Source organism: Eretmochelys imbricata, chromosome 5, assembly GCF_965152235.1.
Source record: "Eretmochelys imbricata isolate rEreImb1 chromosome 5, rEreImb1.hap1, whole genome shotgun sequence".
NCBI classification, from domain to species: domain Eukaryota; kingdom Metazoa; phylum Chordata; order Testudines; family Cheloniidae; genus Eretmochelys; species Eretmochelys imbricata.
This window is the reverse complement of record NC_135576.1, coordinates 82,742,576-82,761,076: the sequence shown is the minus strand read 5'-3', so window position 1 is coordinate 82,761,076 and position 18,501 is coordinate 82,742,576.

Sequence of the window (18,501 nt, the reverse complement as noted above, 5' to 3'; positions counted from 1 at the left end):
TGAAGGGCCGTGTCAGTGACAGGAGGGGGAGCAGCTGGAGTATGATCTAGCAACTTCTTCCTATGTAAAACACCATAATAGAGGCGCAAATTAAATGTACCTCAGATAGAAAAAACAGTAAGTATAATAATCTGAAGAGAAATTAGCAAAAGACACAAAAACTAACAGCAATTTTTTTAAAGAACATCAGACACAAGAAGCCTGCCATACAATCGGTGGATGATTGAGGTGCTAAAGGACCATTCAAGGAAGACAAGGCCATTGCAGAGAAGCTAAATGAATTTTTTGCATTGCTCTTCACTGCAGAGAATGTGAGGGAGATTCCCACACCTGCGTCATTCTTTTTAGGTGACAAATTTGAATAACTGTCCCAGATTGCGGTATCAGTAGAGGAGGTTTTAGAACAAATTGATAAATTAAACAGTAATAAGTCTCAGGACCAGATGGGATTCACCCAATAGTTACGAAGAAACTCAAATATAACATTGCAGAACTGCTAACTTATGTATGTAATTTATAGCTTAAACCAGCATATATACCAGATGACTGAAGAATAACTAATGTAATGCCTATTTTTAAAAAGGCCCTAGAAATGATCCTGGCAATTACAGACCAGTAATCCTAACTTCAGTACCAGGCAAATTGGTTAAAGAACAGAATTATCAGACACATGGGTGAACATGATTTGCTGAGGAAGAATCAACATGGCTTTTGTAAAGGGAAATCTTATTTCATCAATTTATTAGAATTCATAGAATCAGAGAATATCAGGGTTGGAAGGGACCTCAGGAGGTCATCTAGTCCAATCCCCTGCTCAAAGCAGGACAAATCCCCAACTAAATCATCCCAGCCATGGCTTTGTAAAGCCTGACCTTAAAAATCTCTAAAGAAGGAGATTCCACACCTCCCTAGGTAACGCATTCCAGTGCTTCACCACCCTCCGAGTGAATTTTTTTTTCCTAATATTCAACCTAAACCTCCCCCACTGCAACTTGAGACCATTACTCCTTGTTCTGTCATCTGCTACCACTGAGAACAGTCTAGATCCATCCTCTTTGGAACTGCCTTTCAGGTAGTTGAAAGCAGCTATCAAATCCCCCCTCATTCTTCTCTTCTGCAGACTAAACAATCCCAGTTCCCTCAGCCTCTCCCCATAAGTCATGTGTTCCAGTCCCCTAATAATTTTTGTTGCCCTCTGCTGGATGCTTTCCAATTTTTTCACATCCTTCTTGAAGTGCGGGGCACAAAACTGGACAAAATTCTCCAGATGAGGCCTCACCAATGTCGAATAGAGGGGAACGATTACGTCCCTCGATCTGCTGGCAATGCCCCTACTTATACTTCCCAAAATGCCATTGACCTTCTTAGCAACAAGGGCACACTGTTGACTCATATCCAGCTTCTCGTCCACTGTAACCCCTAGGTCCTTTTCTGCAGAACTGCTGCCTAGCCGTTCGGTCCCTAGTCTGTAGCGGTGCACGGGATTCTTCTGTCCTAAGTGCAGGACTCTGCACTTGTCCTTGTTGAACCTCATGAAATTTCTTTTGGCCCAATCCTCTAATTTGTCTAGGTCTCTCTGTATCCTATCCCTATCCTCCAGCCCTACTCTCCTCCCAGTTTAGTGTCATCTGCAAACTTGCTGAGGGTGCAATCCACGTCATCCCCCAGATCATTAATGAAGATATTGAACAAAACCAGCCCTAGGACCGAACCTTGGGGCACTTCGCTTGATACTGGATGCCAACTAGACATGGAGCTATTGATCACATTCTTTGAGAGGGACCAACAAAGAAGTGGACAAGTGTGTTCCAGTGGATATAGTGTACTTGGAGTTTCAGAAAGCCTTTGACAAGGTCCCTCACCAAAGACTCTTGAGCAAAGTAAGCAGTCATGGGATAAGAGGGAAGGTCCTATCGTGGATCAGTAACTGGTTAAAAAGACAGGAAACAAAGGGTAGGAATAAATAGTAAGTTTTTTAGTGCAGAAAGGTAAATAATAGTGGTCCTCCAGGGATCTGCACTGAGACTAATACTATTCAACATATTAATAAATGATCTGGAAAAAAGGATAAACAGTGAGGTGGCAAAGTTTGCAGCAAATACAAAATTAGTCAAGATAGTTAAGTCCAAAGCAGAGTGTGAAGAGTTACAAAGGGATCTCATAAAATTGGGCAATTTGCAACAAAATAGCAGATGTAAATCAATGTTGATAAATGCAAAGTAATGCACACTGGAAAACATAATCCCAACAATACATAGAAACGGATGGGGTCTAAATGAGCTGTTACCACTCAAGAAAAAATCATTGCTAGTTCTCTGAAGACATCTGCTTAATGTCCAAGAAAGCTAACGAAATGTTAAGAACCATTAGGAAAGGGATAGATAATAAGACAGTAAATATCATCATTCCACTGTATAATTCCCTAGTAAACCCACACCTTGACTACTTCACAAAATTCTGATTGCCCCATCTCAAAAAAGATATATGAATATTGGAAAAAGTACAGAGAATGGCCACAAAAATGATTAGGGGTATGGAACAGCTTCCATGAGGGGAGAGATTATGAAGACTGGGACTGTTCAGTTTAGAAAAGAGACAGCTAATGGGGGATATGATAGAAAACTACAAAATCATGACTGGTATTGAGAAAATGAATAAGGAAGTGTTATTTACCCCTTCACATAACACAAGAATGAGGGGTCACCCAATGAAGTTAATAGGCAGCAGTTTTCAAAGTAAGAAAAGGAAGTATTTCTGCACACAACAGAGAATCAACCTGTGGAACTCATTGTGAGGGCTTAAAGTTAAATTGTGTTAAAAAAATAACTAGATAAGTTCATGGAGGATAGGTCCATCAATGGCTATTAGCCTACGTGGTCAGGGATACAGCCCCATGCCCTGGGTGTCCCTAAATCTCTGACTCCCCAAAGCTGGGACTGGATGACATGGGTTGGATCACTAGATAGTTGCCCTGTTCTGTTAATTCCCTCTGAAGTATCTGGTACTGGCCACCGCTGGAAGACAGGATATTGGGGTAGATGTACCATTTGTCTGATCCAGTAGTACTATTCTTATGCTCTGAATGGCCCCATTTGTGCTCTCTCTTGCACTGGGAGGGAACTGCCCCCTACAATCTGATAACTGAGTGGATGTAAAGATGCCATGTAGCTCCTTTGGGTTCCCTACTCAAAGTCCTGTGATGAGTGCATCTTCACCAGACCTGAAAGTCTGGTTCATTATATTTGCATACCTAAACAAGTGTTTCTGTAACCATCCATATCTAGTTCAAATCACTTTATTGTCAGAATGTTCCTTTCCTGAATCTCACCATGACCAGTGAGAGTTTAGATAGGAGTCTAAGGATCACTCACCTCTTTGTTCAGAAGACCATTATTTTCCCCTTTATCATATTGTCTTCTCCCCTGTAGCCATCCTCTGCCTGAGAAGTCAAGCAAGGATCTTCCTCTGTGACTGCCGGCAATACCACTGCAAGGGATCAGTGAATAGCAGGTAGGTCCCATCTACACTGCAACTTTTAACAGACTTGAAACTGGGTCAGGAAGTAACTGTGCTGTAACTAGGTTCCCCTTGACTCATTCAGAATTGTTACATAGCCAAGACTTGTATGTCCCACAATGCTGCCATCAAAGTAGAATTTAAAAGATCTGTCAGATGTCTAGTTCACATGTCAGACATGTGAACTGCACAACCAGTTTACTGCAGTGGCAAAAGAGTCTGATAAACAATTGAAAGAGGAAATGTCTTTTTTTCAAATCTATGAGGTAACACTGGCTTTCAAAATTAAATGCAGCAGGTGAGAAAGTCCTGCCCAGATTTTTAAAAAATCACAAGTAAGTTTTTGCACTAAAGCACACTGCATTATTTTAAGCCCGATAGTATGCTTTGATGCAGTGCCTTATTGTTGTGCTAAATTTCAAATTTTTTATGACAGATTTATTTTTACTTGCTAAAATTCACATTAATAGAAACCAGTTTATTTATAATTATACATTTTCTGCATCTCTGTTGCCTTAGCACTAAAGCCTATTAATATATTAAAATGCATATATTCCCCCTGAGCAAAAAAAAAAAAAACAAAAAAAACAACCCCGAGCAAATCACTGTTGATTCCAGCAGACTCCATGTGTAAAGGGGAAAAAACGGTTGAACCTGGCCCACAAAGCATTAGTGTAAGAAGTCACAACTTAGTCTACATCAATGAAGTTGCACTAATTTACACCAGGACTGAATTTAGGGACAAATTCTTATTTCAATGAACTTATTAACCATGTACTGATATAACTAAGAGCATAATTTGGCATTTAAGTCCAATGAGAAAGTTATCCTCAATGGCTTTGGATCATACCCATAGTCTAACTCTGAGGCATGGTTGAAGGCTATGTCTACACTAAACAGCTTTTAGCAACATGGCTGTGTCACCATAGCCAGGCCGCTAAAAATTGTGCAGTGTAGCCACTGTTTGTTGGCTCTCCTGCTGACAAAAACAGTCTACTCCCAACAGCGGCGTCCTGCTGTCAACGCGCTGTTCACATTGGCGTTTGTCGCAGCAAAACTTTTGTCTTGGGGGGTGGGAGTTACCACCTCTGAAAGACAAAAGTTTTGTCGTTCAATTGCCAGTGTAGACATAGCCTTATTTATTTATTTTGGAAGGAAAAGGAAGCTGTTATTTGTCCCATAGAAATATAAGGCTTTACTGTGGCGGGAACAGCAAGAGAGTGCAGGATAGACTGGAATCCTAAAAATCATATGAGAGAAGTCAAGGCATTGGCAGAGTTTTCATAAGTGACATAGACAGGAACAGACATTCCTAAAGGACTGTGGATATCCTCAATGAGGAACATAATCTTGATCTAATTATTTATCTTTTTGTGCATTGTATAAATTACAAGAACCACAGCATAAAGAAGACTAGGCAGTCACTTAATATTCTCTGATAAGTTTGGGACAGAGTGGTAAAGGGATATCAGTTGTTTTCAATAATTGTGGGAAGGATTGTTTTAAAAAAACAATTGGTAAAAGTAATTGACACAGCTTCTATACACAAACTACCTGAGACTCTCCCTGTGTTTCCTATAAAGCTCAGTAGAATTATTTTTGTTGTGGTTTTGCAGTTTTTAAACACAGTCATTTAAGGGAACTAATGGATTAGCAAGATGAGTGCCTTAATGAAGACCAAATAAGTAATTTAAAGTTGTTAATCACAGGAGCATTCAGTAGAAAAACTAAAACAAAACACAACCATACAAAATAACAACCACCTAAATTTGGATGGTTACTTGTCAGCACATGGGCCATAATTTGTAAAGGTGACTAGTGCTTTTGGGTTCCTCTGTTTTGAGTGCACAAAGTCAGACATCTTAAAGAATCCTTAATGTTACAGCAGAGGCGCTGACTTTGTGATTTGCTGGGGGGTGCTCAACCCCCACTCTGGTCCAGGCCCTGCCCCACTCCACCCCTTCCCCCAAACACCCATCCGTGTCCCACCTCCCACCCTTCTTTACACCCCCACTCCATCCTGCCACACCTCTTCCTGCCCCCTCCCCTGAGCGTGCCCCATCCCTGATCCTCTCCCTCCCCCACCAGTGCCTCCTGCATGCTGCTGAACAGCTGACTGCAGTGGGGAAGAGGCGCTGGGGGAAGGGGGGGGGAGCTGATCAGAGGGTACCCAAAAATGGCAACTCCTAAAATCACTAGTCAACTCTGACAATTTTGGTCCACAACCACTGTGCTTTTTAAAGGTAGATAATAATAAATACTACTACTAATAAAATATTATTATATAATTGTAAAATTATATTATTATAGTATGTAGCAAGGTCTCAGTTGGTCTGCTGAGCTGCTGGGGGACAGTGGGGAGATACTGCCTCGCCAAATAGCTTTGGTCACACCTCTCCATTGACAGGGAATTAGCAGAAGTAGGTGTGCTGCCATAAATGGCACGACCCAGGAGTACCGTCCAGAGTCCGTGACATACCCCTCAAGCCGGGGAGCACCGTCAAGAGCCAGTGGCGTGCCCCTCAGGCAGGGGAGCACGGGCAAGAGTCAGAGCTCTTTATCAGGGTTCTGCCCCCCAAGTCAGGGTGGCCGGGGTAGGGGAATGCAGGCCCACTTGACTCCACTGTATTCCAGCCCAGGGCCCTGACAGTGGCAGGAGGAGAGGGTCCAGCCACTGGGTCAACGGGGATCTGTCCGCAACACGCTGACCAAATACTGACTCACCACACTGTTCAGTTTTGCCGCTGGGCTACTTCCTGCCCAGTCTCTCAAGTGGGTCCCTCTGGTTCATCCAACTCATTGGGATATTCAGCTGCTGGTAGCCTCGGTAGCTCCAGCTCATCCTCAGCTTCGGGCTCACTCTGGCTCAGGTCGCTGCCCGGCTCCTCCAATCCCTCGGAGTACTCTGTGGCCAGCAGTCCTGGTAGTCTGAGTCCTTCCTCAAGTCAGGTTTCCGCTGGTCCAGGGCATCCGCTGGTTCAGCAGCAGAGTCTGCAGGGAACAGCCAGCAGGCTGTGTCTGTCTCCATCCCTGGTGCTGCCCTGGCTGGGCTAAAGGCCCCTCCCTTTGTACTTCCTGTTCTACCCCTCCCCTTCTGGGGGTGGAGTAAGCTTGGCCTGGCTCCACCCACTCAGGCTGAGACAGGTGCTCTTTACCCTCTGGCTCAGAGGGAGGCCACCCCAGCTCCCCACATAGTATGATATAATTGCAATAATTATATTGTTGCAATATAATCCTAGACAAAAAACTATGTTATGGTGGAATTAAGGTTGTATCATGTATAATGTATCACTAAATTAAGGGGGAAAACATTATAGGGCTGTAATTATCCCAGAACCAGGCATTATACAAACCCAGTTAATTCTTCCCTGTAGTGATGCCACACTATAACCATACAGTTATGAATAAGGATTTTAGTGTTGGTGGTCCTAGATAAGATTAAACTGATTTTTAAAGACACATTTGATTTTTCCCTTCCTGGCATCCCTACAGACCAGGATAAGGAAGTTGCCCTGATTTACAATGTAAGGAGATGAAGGCCATGTCTACACTTACAAGCTTACAGCACCACAGCTGTACCGATATAGCTGTACGGCTGTCAGAGTGCTCATGTAGCTATGTTATGCCAATGGAAGAGAGCTCTCCTGTCAACATAATAAAACCAACTCAACGAGTGGCGGTACTTTTGTCGGAGAGTGTTACCCACCAACATAGCGCTGTGCACATGAGTGTTTATGCCGGCAAAACTTATGTCACTCTCGGAGGTATTTTTTTTACACCCTGAATGACAAAAGTTTTTCTGACATAAGTGCTAGTGCAGACATGGCCCTATGAGAAGCATGCATCCGGTGGAGAATAGACATGAATACTGTGTGCAACTATTACATATGGAAGCAAGCTATCACAATTAGATTGAATAACCACTACAGGAATTCCTTAGAGACCTAACAGCACAACAATACATTGCTGTTGAAAGATACTAGAATCCATACCTGGACTGAGCAGAATGAAGTCAACAGCTATTCAAAGTCGCCAGTACCTGATGCACAAGCAAAGTAGTAATAATTATAAATATTAATTTGGAATATTTATTCAGTATCCAGAAGTGTGCTAGGTACTTTAGAGACATGTCCATGACTCAGAGACCTATTCATCTGAATAGGCTGAAGAAATGGATTCCACTGAAATAGTGGTGGGTTGTTTTTCTTTTAGACTTCATTCTTTATACATTTTCTCTGTGAAATAGCAAAAATTTCTCTGCTTCCTTTTAGTGTGTGCAGTGGAAGAGAAATGATAATAATTCGCAATACCTGTTAACCACAGCAACATGATATTACCACTCTATTCCAATAATATGGAGCCTTTTAGACCCTGTATTCACTTCTAGGACTTTAAGAAGCATAGTCACAACCAGTCAGAAAGGAACTTCACCTACCAAAGACATGGAAAGCAGGATAATGGGGATGACAGCTCCACAATGTGAGAAAAACAGAGTGCGGCGAAGAAAAACGAGGCAGCATCTGCACTGTATATTTGTCACAGTTGGCATTTCAGTAACATTGCCAAGTTTGCTTACCAGGTTGATGCACTCAGCTACATCTCTGTTTCTTTCTGTTCCCACTGCTAGATGTGATCCAATTCTTTTGTCCCATCACTGGCAGTAATGCTTTCAAAGGCAAAGCTATCCATTGTTCCCCAACATGTGCTGTGGCTTCATCAGCAGTTGCTCAAGTAATAAATAAAATTAATCTGTTTTTTTAATTCATACTGAAAGTGTTGGTCATGCATAACATGCCATCCTAAAAATGTTTTTTCTTTCTCTTATATTCTCTTATTAAAGTTGTTAGCTTGAAGGCACTATCTTAATAGTCCGTTCACTCCAAAATGGACTTACTGAAAGGTTTCTAATCTGAAGTGCTAATTGTTGGCAACAAATACCAGTGGGGAAAAAATGCTAATCAAGTTAGAGGTCCATAAAGATACCAAGCACTCAGAAATTTCTATGATAGCATTTTTTCTCTCTCAAAGACTTTCAGGACAGAAGGGACCATTGTGATCATCTAGTCTGACCTCCTGCACATTGCAGGCCACAGAGCATCACCCACTCCTGAAACAGACCCATAACCTTTGGCTGAGTTAGTGACATCCTCAACTCATGGTTTATAGACTTCAAGTTACAGAGAATTCACAATTTACATGAGTTTAAACCTGCAAATGACTTGTGCCCCATGCTGCAGAGGAAGGCAAAACCCCTGCAAGGTCTCAGCCAATCTGACCCGGGGGAAAATTCCTTCCTGACTCCAAATATGGCGATCAGTTAGAGCCTGAGCATGTGGGCAAGACCCCCCAGGCAGATACCTGGGAAAGAATTCTCTGTAATATCTCAGAGCCCTCCCCATCTAGTGTCCCGTCCCCAGCAGTTGGGAATTTTTGCTCCTGGCAGTTGCTGGTGGGTCACATGCCATCATAGGCAGTCCCATCATACCATCCCCTCCATCAACTTATCAAGCTCAGTCTTGAAGCCATTTAGATTTTTTGCCCTCACTGCTCCCCTTGGAAGGCTGTTCCAGAACTTCACTCCTTTGTCTAATTTTGGGCCTAAACTTTGTTGATGGTCAGTTTATAGCCATTTGTTCTTGTGTCTGCATTGGTGCTTAATTTGAATAACTCCTCTCCCTCCCTGGTATTTATCCCTCTGATGTATTTATAGAGAGCTATCATATCTCCCCTCAGCCTTCTTTTGGTTAGGCTAAACAAACCAAGCTCTTTGAGTCTCCTTTCAAAAGGTAGGTTTTCCATTCCCCGGATCATCCTAGTAGCCCTTCTCATATTTTCAGTTCCATTACCTTCTGCTTGCCTTTTACTCCAGCCAATAGCTTAATGACCTTTGTGACTTATTCCACTTTGTATTAGTATTGCATTTATTTCCTTTGTGGAGAAGCTCAATATATTCTAGATGTTGTGTTCTTTGATTTACCTCTAGCACTAATTAGCTGCTTGAGACTAAAGGGAATCCTATGGGTTTATGCTTTTGGAATCTGAGTTTCATATTTCCTTCTTTATCTTTAACATTTGTATCAAACTTTATTCTTTTGTGTAGAGACTGTCCGGTTTGACAATGTACATGGCAGAGGGGCATTGCTGGCACGTTGATGGCATATATCACATTGGTAGATGTGCAGGTGAAGGAGCCCCTGATGGCGTGGCTAATGTGATTAGGTCCTATGATGGTGTCACTTGAATAAATATGTGGACAGAGTTGGCATCGGGCTTTGTTGCAAGGACCTAATCACATTAGCCATGCCATGGGGAGGGATAGCTCAGTGCTTTGAGCATTGGCCTGCTAAACCCAGGGTTGTGAGTTCAATCCTTGAGAGGGCCATTTAGGGATCTGGGGCAAAAATTGGGGATAAGTCCTGCTTTGAGCAGCGGGTTGGACTAGATGACCTCCTGAGGTCCCTTCCAACCCTGATATTCTATGATTCTATGAAAAGAATAAATGGACACAAATCTGACATCAGGAATCATAACGTTCAAAAACCGGTAGGAGAACACTTCAACCTCTCTGGCCACTCAGTAAAAGATTTAAGGGTGGCAATTTTATAACAGAAAAGCTTCAAAAACAGACTCCAACGAGAAACTGCTGAGCTTGAATTAATATGCAAACTAGGTACCATTAACTTGGGTTTGAATAGATACTGGGAGTGGCTGAGTCATTACACATATTGAATCTATTTCCCTAAGTTAAGTCTCCTCACACCTTCTTGTCAACTGTCTAAATGGGCCATCTTGATTATCACTACAAAAGTTTTCTTCTCCTGTTGATAATAGCTCATCTTAATTAATTAGCCTCTTACAGTTTGTATGGAAGCTTCCACCTTCTCTGTATGTATTGTGATAAAGCTCTGTCCTTGCCTCCATGGGTCCCACGTTTCCTGGCAGATTTTTGCTAGCCTCACTGTGACCCTCCACGTAACCCTTCCCTCTCTAGAGACATGGGTCACAGTCTACTGAGCCATTTTCATCATAAGCCAGAGAGGGAGGTGAGGAGAAGTTATCCTTCCTTGCACAGTCTCTGTTGTCTCCCAGTCTCAGTGATTAATCAGGGGGCAAAGGTGGGGGGGGGAGCCCGCGCCCACTCTCTACTCCGGGCTCCAGCTCAGGGACCCTAATAGTATCAGCTATGGTAGCTGACCTTTTAGAAACATGACATGTACAATTCCCTGGGCTACTTCCCCCACAGCAGCCCTCACTTCCTCAAGCTCCACTTCACCCTTACCTCAGGGCTTCCTTCCTTGTGCCTGATATGGTGTGTACTGCTCATTCTCTACAACAGCACAACTTCCTCCCACAGCTCCTGACATGCGCACCCACCTGACTAACTGGGAGGCTTTTAACTAGTTTCAGCCAGCCCCTGATTGGCTTCAGGTGTCCCAATCAACCTTGCATTCTCCCTGCCTTCTGGAAAGTTCTTAATTGGCCCCAGGTGTTTTAATTGACCTGAAGCAACTGCCATTTCACTTATCCTGGTACCAGGGATTTGTTTAGCCTGGAGCTAATATATCTATCTCCCACTACTTTTCTATAGCCATTTTGCCTTTCCCTGTCACAGTATATATATATCTTCTTACTATATGTTCCATTCTATGCATCCAATGAAGTGGGTTGTAGCCCACAAAAGCTTATGCTCTAATAAATTTGTTAGTCTCTAAGGCGCCACAAGTACTCCTGTTCTTTTTGCGGATACAGACTAACATGGCTGCTACTCAGAGACAGCAGGGCGATTCCTCATCCAGGCAGATGCCAAAACATTTATGGCTTTCAGCTATAAATCCCACAAGTTAAACTCAACCTGGAAATCAACAGGCAGCCACTACAGAGCACATCACACAGATGCCATGTTTCTGCACTGAAAAACAACACTTAAAAAGAGAGACCCTGTATTTGCTTCTGCCTGCAAGCTATTTTCGTATGTAAACCCATTGCTGTAATCGAATCTGAAATCTAAGAAAGTCAAAGGCCACAGTACCAAGGCCCCCATCCAAATGAAATGGTCATGATATCCTGGCTTGCTGCAGATGAAAAAAATAAAACTAATCTAAAAACAAACATCCTGGCCATTGCTGCTGTATGATAGCTGAAGATTCAACAGTATCCAAAGATCCAGCAGTACCCCAAATTGCTAACATTTATAATGAAAGCAGGCACATATCCTCAATGAAAGGGGCAAAATTATCCTCACTATACTTTCAGGTTCTTTCCCCAGTCCATTTTGCACCAAGCCCTTCTTATCTGAACTGAATTTCAGTCAACTTGCCCTCATCCATGCCCCAGTCTGTGCCAAAACAGTGAATGAAGCACTCTCACCACTATGAGAGGTATGGATAATTTAACATTCTTATTTACAGCCTTCTGTCCACAGAATTTTGTTTTTATAAGATTGTTAAAGAAATGGCAAGGCAACCTCTGTTTCTAATGATCAACAGGAGAGTAAGACTTTTATCTGAAACACTTGTGCATGAACTGATCATGGAATGGTACCGAGAGGAAGGTTCATTCAGAATACTTAATGCCATTGAATTTAATTACATACGAAGAGTGAATATGACTTCAGTGGGACTTAAATACATGCTTTACTGAGCTGAGGCCCCTGTGACATGTGATAGAATCTTGGTCCCAACAGAATCAATGGCATAATACCCACGGACTTTGGTGGGGGTCAGGATTTAACCCTATTATGCCTAACCAATACTTATTAATTCCTTATATATCCATTATAAATATGGGAGTAAAATGTACAATTTCTCTTTATCTGTAGGGTGAATTAACCAGACAACAAAGCTAGATTATACCAATACAATAATTTCCCTGGGTGTTCTAATTAGACCTGGACAACCTAATGGCCAATACATGCTGATATTTTGCTAGAAAAGCTCGGCATGTTCATCAAACTTTTGAGCCTAAGTACAATGAAGTGAGAAAGTAAAGTGGAATCAGAAAAAAATATACTTTTAAATACTCTATCTTGCTGAATGTATTGCAGGGTAAGCCAAATGGGTCTGAGTCTCTGATGGGAAGTGCAGATAGAGAGCATCATATGGGAGCTGCAGCAAGTGAACTGCGTGCAGAGTGGAGAATTCATTATTCTTTGACTTCGGGGTAAATACAGACACAGACTAGAGTAAGCTTGTCATTTGTTGCTTGATATTACTGTCAGGAACAGCAAAATATGGTGCCTGACTCTATTTCCTCATATCCCTAGACCAGTCAAATAAAATTATTCCCGCTTGCAAAAGAAACATAATCTAATCTCCATCCTTAGAGATTTTTAAGGCCATCTTGACAAAGCCCTGGCTTGGATGATTTAATTGGTGTTGATCCTGCTTTGAGCAGGCGGTTGGACTAGATAACCTCCTGAGGTCTCTTCCAACCCTAATCTTCTATGATTCTTCTATGATTCTAATGGTGGGAAAAACTCTGAATATGAATGTAGAGTCTGAAAACGAAATGAAATGAAATGTAGACAAAAAATAAAGGCCCCAAAGGCTTTTTTAAACATCCTGAGGCAGCAGGAAGGGCCCATAGAACTTTCCATAGAACTCTCTATTTAGCTGTTCTGTGTTTACTCTTAACATTTAATTGTCAGTCTTTTCCGAAGTGTTAAATATTCTCTTTTTATAAAATAATAGATGAATAAAAGATGTCTTAATTTTTCCACTTCTTGGTCATAAATTCAAATCCAGCCCACTAACTGCATATTTCAACCCTGAGTCTGCCTGTGTGAAATTAATGTGGTGGTCTAGTCTTTTCCTATGAAAAAATGCTCACATCACACAAAGCACCACTAAAATTGCCACCGTTTGGCAAAGTGTCTGGTAGTCTCAGCAAAGAAGCAAAGGTCGGAATAGATATGGTGAGTGAACTATACACATATCCCTAATGATGATCTCTCAGGTTTGAGGCAAATGTATGGGACTACAGGAGAAGTATGTATTGTCATTTCCCATGATGTTGATGTTGAGCAGATAAGGAGAAGGCTACAGTAGACTGTCATATTACACCTTTATCAAATACAAAATTCTTATAACATGTATTTTAAAGAGGTGTCACTCTTTACCTCTTGAATCTCTTTCACCAATTTAACCAGAAATTCTTTGGTTCAAATCCTGCAGTCCCAACTTGGTCTAAACTTCAGTAGAGTTCAAGGAAAATAAAAGGACTGCAGGACTTTGCCCTTGACCCTGGACATTAAATACAGTATCTTAATAATAGATCACAATAGATTTCTCAGACAAGAGGGAATTATGTGGTTTTTCCATGGCTTCCTTTTCATAGTATCATAGAATCATAGAATATCAGGGTTGGAAGGGACCTCAGGAGGTCATCTAGTCCAACCCCCTGCTCAAAGCAGGACCAATCCCCAATTAAATCATCCCAGCCAGGGCTTTGTCAAGCCTGACCTTAAAAACTTCTAAGGAAGGAGATTCTACCACCTCCCTAGGTAACGCATTCCAGTGTTTCACCACCCTCCTAGTGAAAAAGATTTTCCTAATATCCAACCTAAACCTCCCCCACTGCAACTTGAGACCATTACTCCTTGTCCTGTCCTCTTCTACCACTGAGAATAGTCTAGAACCATCCTCTCTGGAACCACCTCTCAGGTAGTTGAAAGCAGCTATCAAATCCCCCCTCATTCTTCTCTTCTGCAGACTAAACAATCCCAGTTCCCCCAGCCTCTCCTCATAAGTCATGTGTTCCAGACCCCTAATCATTTTTGTTGCCCTTCGCTGGACTCTCTTCAATTTATCCACATCCTTCTTGTAGTGTGGGGCCCAAAACTGGACACAGTACTCCAGATGAGGCCTCATCAATGTCGAATAGAGGGGAATGATCACGTCCCTCGATCTGCTGGCTATGCCCCTACTTATACATCCCAAAATGCCATTGGCCTTCTTGGCAACAAGGGCACACTGTTGACTCATATCCAGCTTCTCGTCCACTGTCACCCCTAGGTCCTTTTCTGCAGAACTGCTGCCTAGCCATTCGGTCCCTAGTCTGTAGCTGTGCATTGGGTTCTTCCGTCCTAAGTGCAGGACCCTGCACTTATCCTTATTGAACCTCATCAGATTTCTTTTGGCCCAGTCCTCCAATTTGTCTAGGTCCCTCTGTATCCTATCCCTGCCCTCCAGCGTATCTACCACTCCTCCCAGTTTAGTATCATCCGCAAATTTGCTGAGGGTGCAATCCACACCATCCTCCAGATCATTTAAGAAGATATTGAACAAAACTGGCCCCAGGACCGACCCCTGGGGCACTCCACTTGACACCGGTTACCAACTAGACATGGAGCCATTGATCACTACCCATTGAGCCCGACAATCTAGCCAACTTTCTATCCACCTTATAGTGCATTCATCTTGCCCATACTTCTTTAACTTGCTGACAAGAATACTTTTCTTTACTGAATATTTTAAGAACTGTATTTAGGCAACACCACTGACCTAGAAAAAAAGGTCTCTTGTAAGGTATCATTACAAAGCTTATAATCCACTAAGTATGTTCATCCTATTTGCTTACATGTATTATTTCTATGTCTGGCATTAGGAGAATAAGATAAAAACTTGTATTACTGATGTAAACATATTGAGTGGAAGTCATTAAGGGTACTTCAGAATCAATGAACTGTAAATGGCTCTGTTTACTTGCAAACCTTCCTGTGAACGTGTGGGCAGTCCAGGAAGAATGGAGGCTGGAGTCTCATAGGACATGTGACCATGTAACATAATGCTGGAATCCATCTTAATCCTTGTACTTTTCCATTGATGAGGCGGGGATGGGGAGAAGCACAGACAAAAGATTCCCTCCTTGTGCCAAAGCTATAAAAGGAGATTAAGCAGGTCAAAAGGGGCAGCCAGTCATGCAAAGACCCCCTGCTTACCACCTAACATGTCTGCTGGATCTAACAAAGACTGTACCAGGAGCAAGGATTGGGCCCAGACTAGGAAGGAGTCTAGTCTGTGAAAGGAGCTTATGGGAAGGAGCTTATCTCTGAGGGTGAGATATTAATCAGTTTCTGAATGTATTAGGCTTAGACTTGCATGTTTTTGTTTCATTTTGCTTGGTGACTTACTTTGTTCTGCCTGTTATTACTTGGAACCACTTAAATCCTACTTTTTATACTTAATAGAATTACTTTTGTTTATTAATAAACCCAGAGTAAGTGATTAATACCTGGGGGAGCAAACAGCTATCCATAGCTCTCTATCAGTGTTATAGAGGGTGGACAGTTCATTAATTTACACTGTATAAGCTTTATACAGAGTAAAACGGATTTATTTGGGGTTTGGATTCCATGGGGAACTGGGTGTTTGGATGCTGGAGTGGTAACCTGCTGAGCTGTTTTTGGTTAAAGTCTGCAGCTTTGGAAGCATGGCCCAGACCCTGAGTCTGTGTTGTAGCAGGCTAGTATGTCTAGCTCAACAAGGCAAGGTTCTGGAGTCCTAAACAGGCAAGGAAAAATGGGCTCAGAGGTAATTTCAACACATCAGGTTTTTGAGAGCTATGTTTGTGCAATAAGAACATTATTTCACCATTTGAGCTTCCGCCATCTTCCACTGTTGATCAATTGAATAACCTCCTAGAAATTGCTAAACTTGGAGGAAATAGTATATACAAGAAATAATGACACATCAGTATAACTTTATACCAACAACATTTCACAGGTTCATATGTTATAAACTAACCTAAATGGATATAAATTACCTTGTTGCCATACAGAAAAATCATTTAATTTGCCTACAGTTTTCACTAATTTTGACTGAACAAACTGTTGACAGTAAAACAATTAATAACATCTCATATATGATTTGTCTTCCACAGTCAACAACTAAATTGGTATTATTAATTCTTTGAATTACAGTTCTATTTATTATATATATTTTTACTAGTTGCTAGAGGGATGGTAACATTTAGTGTGTGTGTGTGTGTATCTATGATACAAAATACAACTGTGATATAAAATTCAGACACTTGTAAAAACTCACTGAATGAAGAAATTTATTTCAATGTTCACCTTGAGTTAGAATCCTGTAATTATGTACACCCTGTGATGAGGTATATCAACCCCTCACTGGTAATGCAAGGGTTAACAAACTGCCTTGGGTCCAAGAGGCCATGCCCACTCTTCCTTGGTGGGCATGCTCTCAGTGGAGGATGTGATGCTGCAACCCATATTTTTCATAAAAAATATTGTTGTAATATGAATATGGTATAACTAAGATTTTTGCCAGATGGGTCATATGAGGTACCGTTGGCAAGATTATGATTTGCTGAATGTGATTATCCAATTTGTATGAATGTGTCAGTTCTGTATCTGCAGTTAGGAATATTGACTATGTAACAATTACAACTGTGTGTGTACTTGGGGAATGCCCACCAGACAGTAGGCAATCAGGGCCTGCTGAATGGGCCATTAGGAAAGACAAAATGGGTCTTTGAAGATGCTGATCTCTCATCTTCCTGAAGTTCCTTCCTGTGGACATTACAAATAAACCTTGTCTCATGGTGGTTTTAACACTGCAAGGTCATATGATAATATCACCTGGTATGGAGTACCACCTTGGACACTGCTAGTATTTTTCCACTAGAAACAAAGGATTCCTGCCTTATGACAGTCCTATTTAAGACTGGGAAGGGAATCAATCAAGGCTGTTCTCCACTATCAGCCTACCCAAGAAGGAAGACTGCTAAAAACACTTGAAGAAAAAAAAAGGAATTAAGCTGGGGAAAGGCAAGGGCTGAGTCTAGGCTGAGACAGGGGGTCTAGCCTGTGAAGAGAAATAACTGGAACTCTGAGCTGCAGAAATTCTGAAACCTGCCTAAAACAACATTTAGGGTGAGAAATTACTATTTCTAACCTGTTTTTTTTAGTGTATTGAGCTTAGTTTATGTGTTTTGTTTTATTTGTTTAGTAATTTGCTTTGTTCTGTTTGCTATCACTTATACTCACTTAAAATTTACCTTTTGTAGTTAATAAACTTATTTTTTGTTTATTCCAAAACCCAGCTTTGTGCAGTTCATAACTGGGAGGGCAAAGTGCTCTGCATATCTCCCTCCACATTGAGGGAGGCAGTGATTTTTATGAGCTATATAGATCTCTATACAATGCAAGACAATATACTATTGGGTTTACACTCCAGAGGATGTGTGCACAGGAGAGCTGGGCATTCCCCTAGCTGATCCTTCCCACAGAGAGCTGATCGCAGACTCTGTATGAGTCTGCAACTGGGTGTGTCCCTGCCTGTGCTGGAAAGGGGCTTGAGAGCCTGTCACAGAGGACAGAGTAAGGGAAATCCAGGCTGGTAGGATAAATTGGCTCAGTGGGACCTTAGCATATCTGGTGGCACCCCAAAAGGGGGGTCCAACCTATCACAGAGAGAACACAAAAAGAAGCAGCTCAGCTCAGTCTTGACTAGCTGAGAAGGAGAGCGGTTGTATGCAGCAGGCCTCTGCCAAGAAGCTGTCGGGACTCCACACTGCCAGGGCCAAGCACCGTGACTACACTGAGGGAAGCCAGTCAACCACGGGGACCAAAGGGAATGACATGCCGCAACCAGAGGAGGAACTACCAGAGGCAGAAAAAGGGTAGAAAGCAGCCCAGGGATATGAAGCCCTGAGCCCTGTAACAAGGAAACTGGTTTTTAAGGGCCCTGGTGGAGTAGGGTGGGTCTGGGTTCCCCTACCTTCCCCCATTCACCACTAGGCAGTCCTGCCAGAGAGAGCAACTCCTTAGACTCACCCTGGGCGATACTTCTGCCATAGAGAGCGGCTCCCTGGACTCTCGCGACTTACTCTCACCAGAGGAAGCACCCTCTTAGATGCCCACCGCTGGACACTACTGCCTTTGAGCAAAGTGGCTCCGTGGACCCATGCTGACCTCTTGACACACCAATTCATTATGGGCATCTCAGTGAATTAAAAACATCC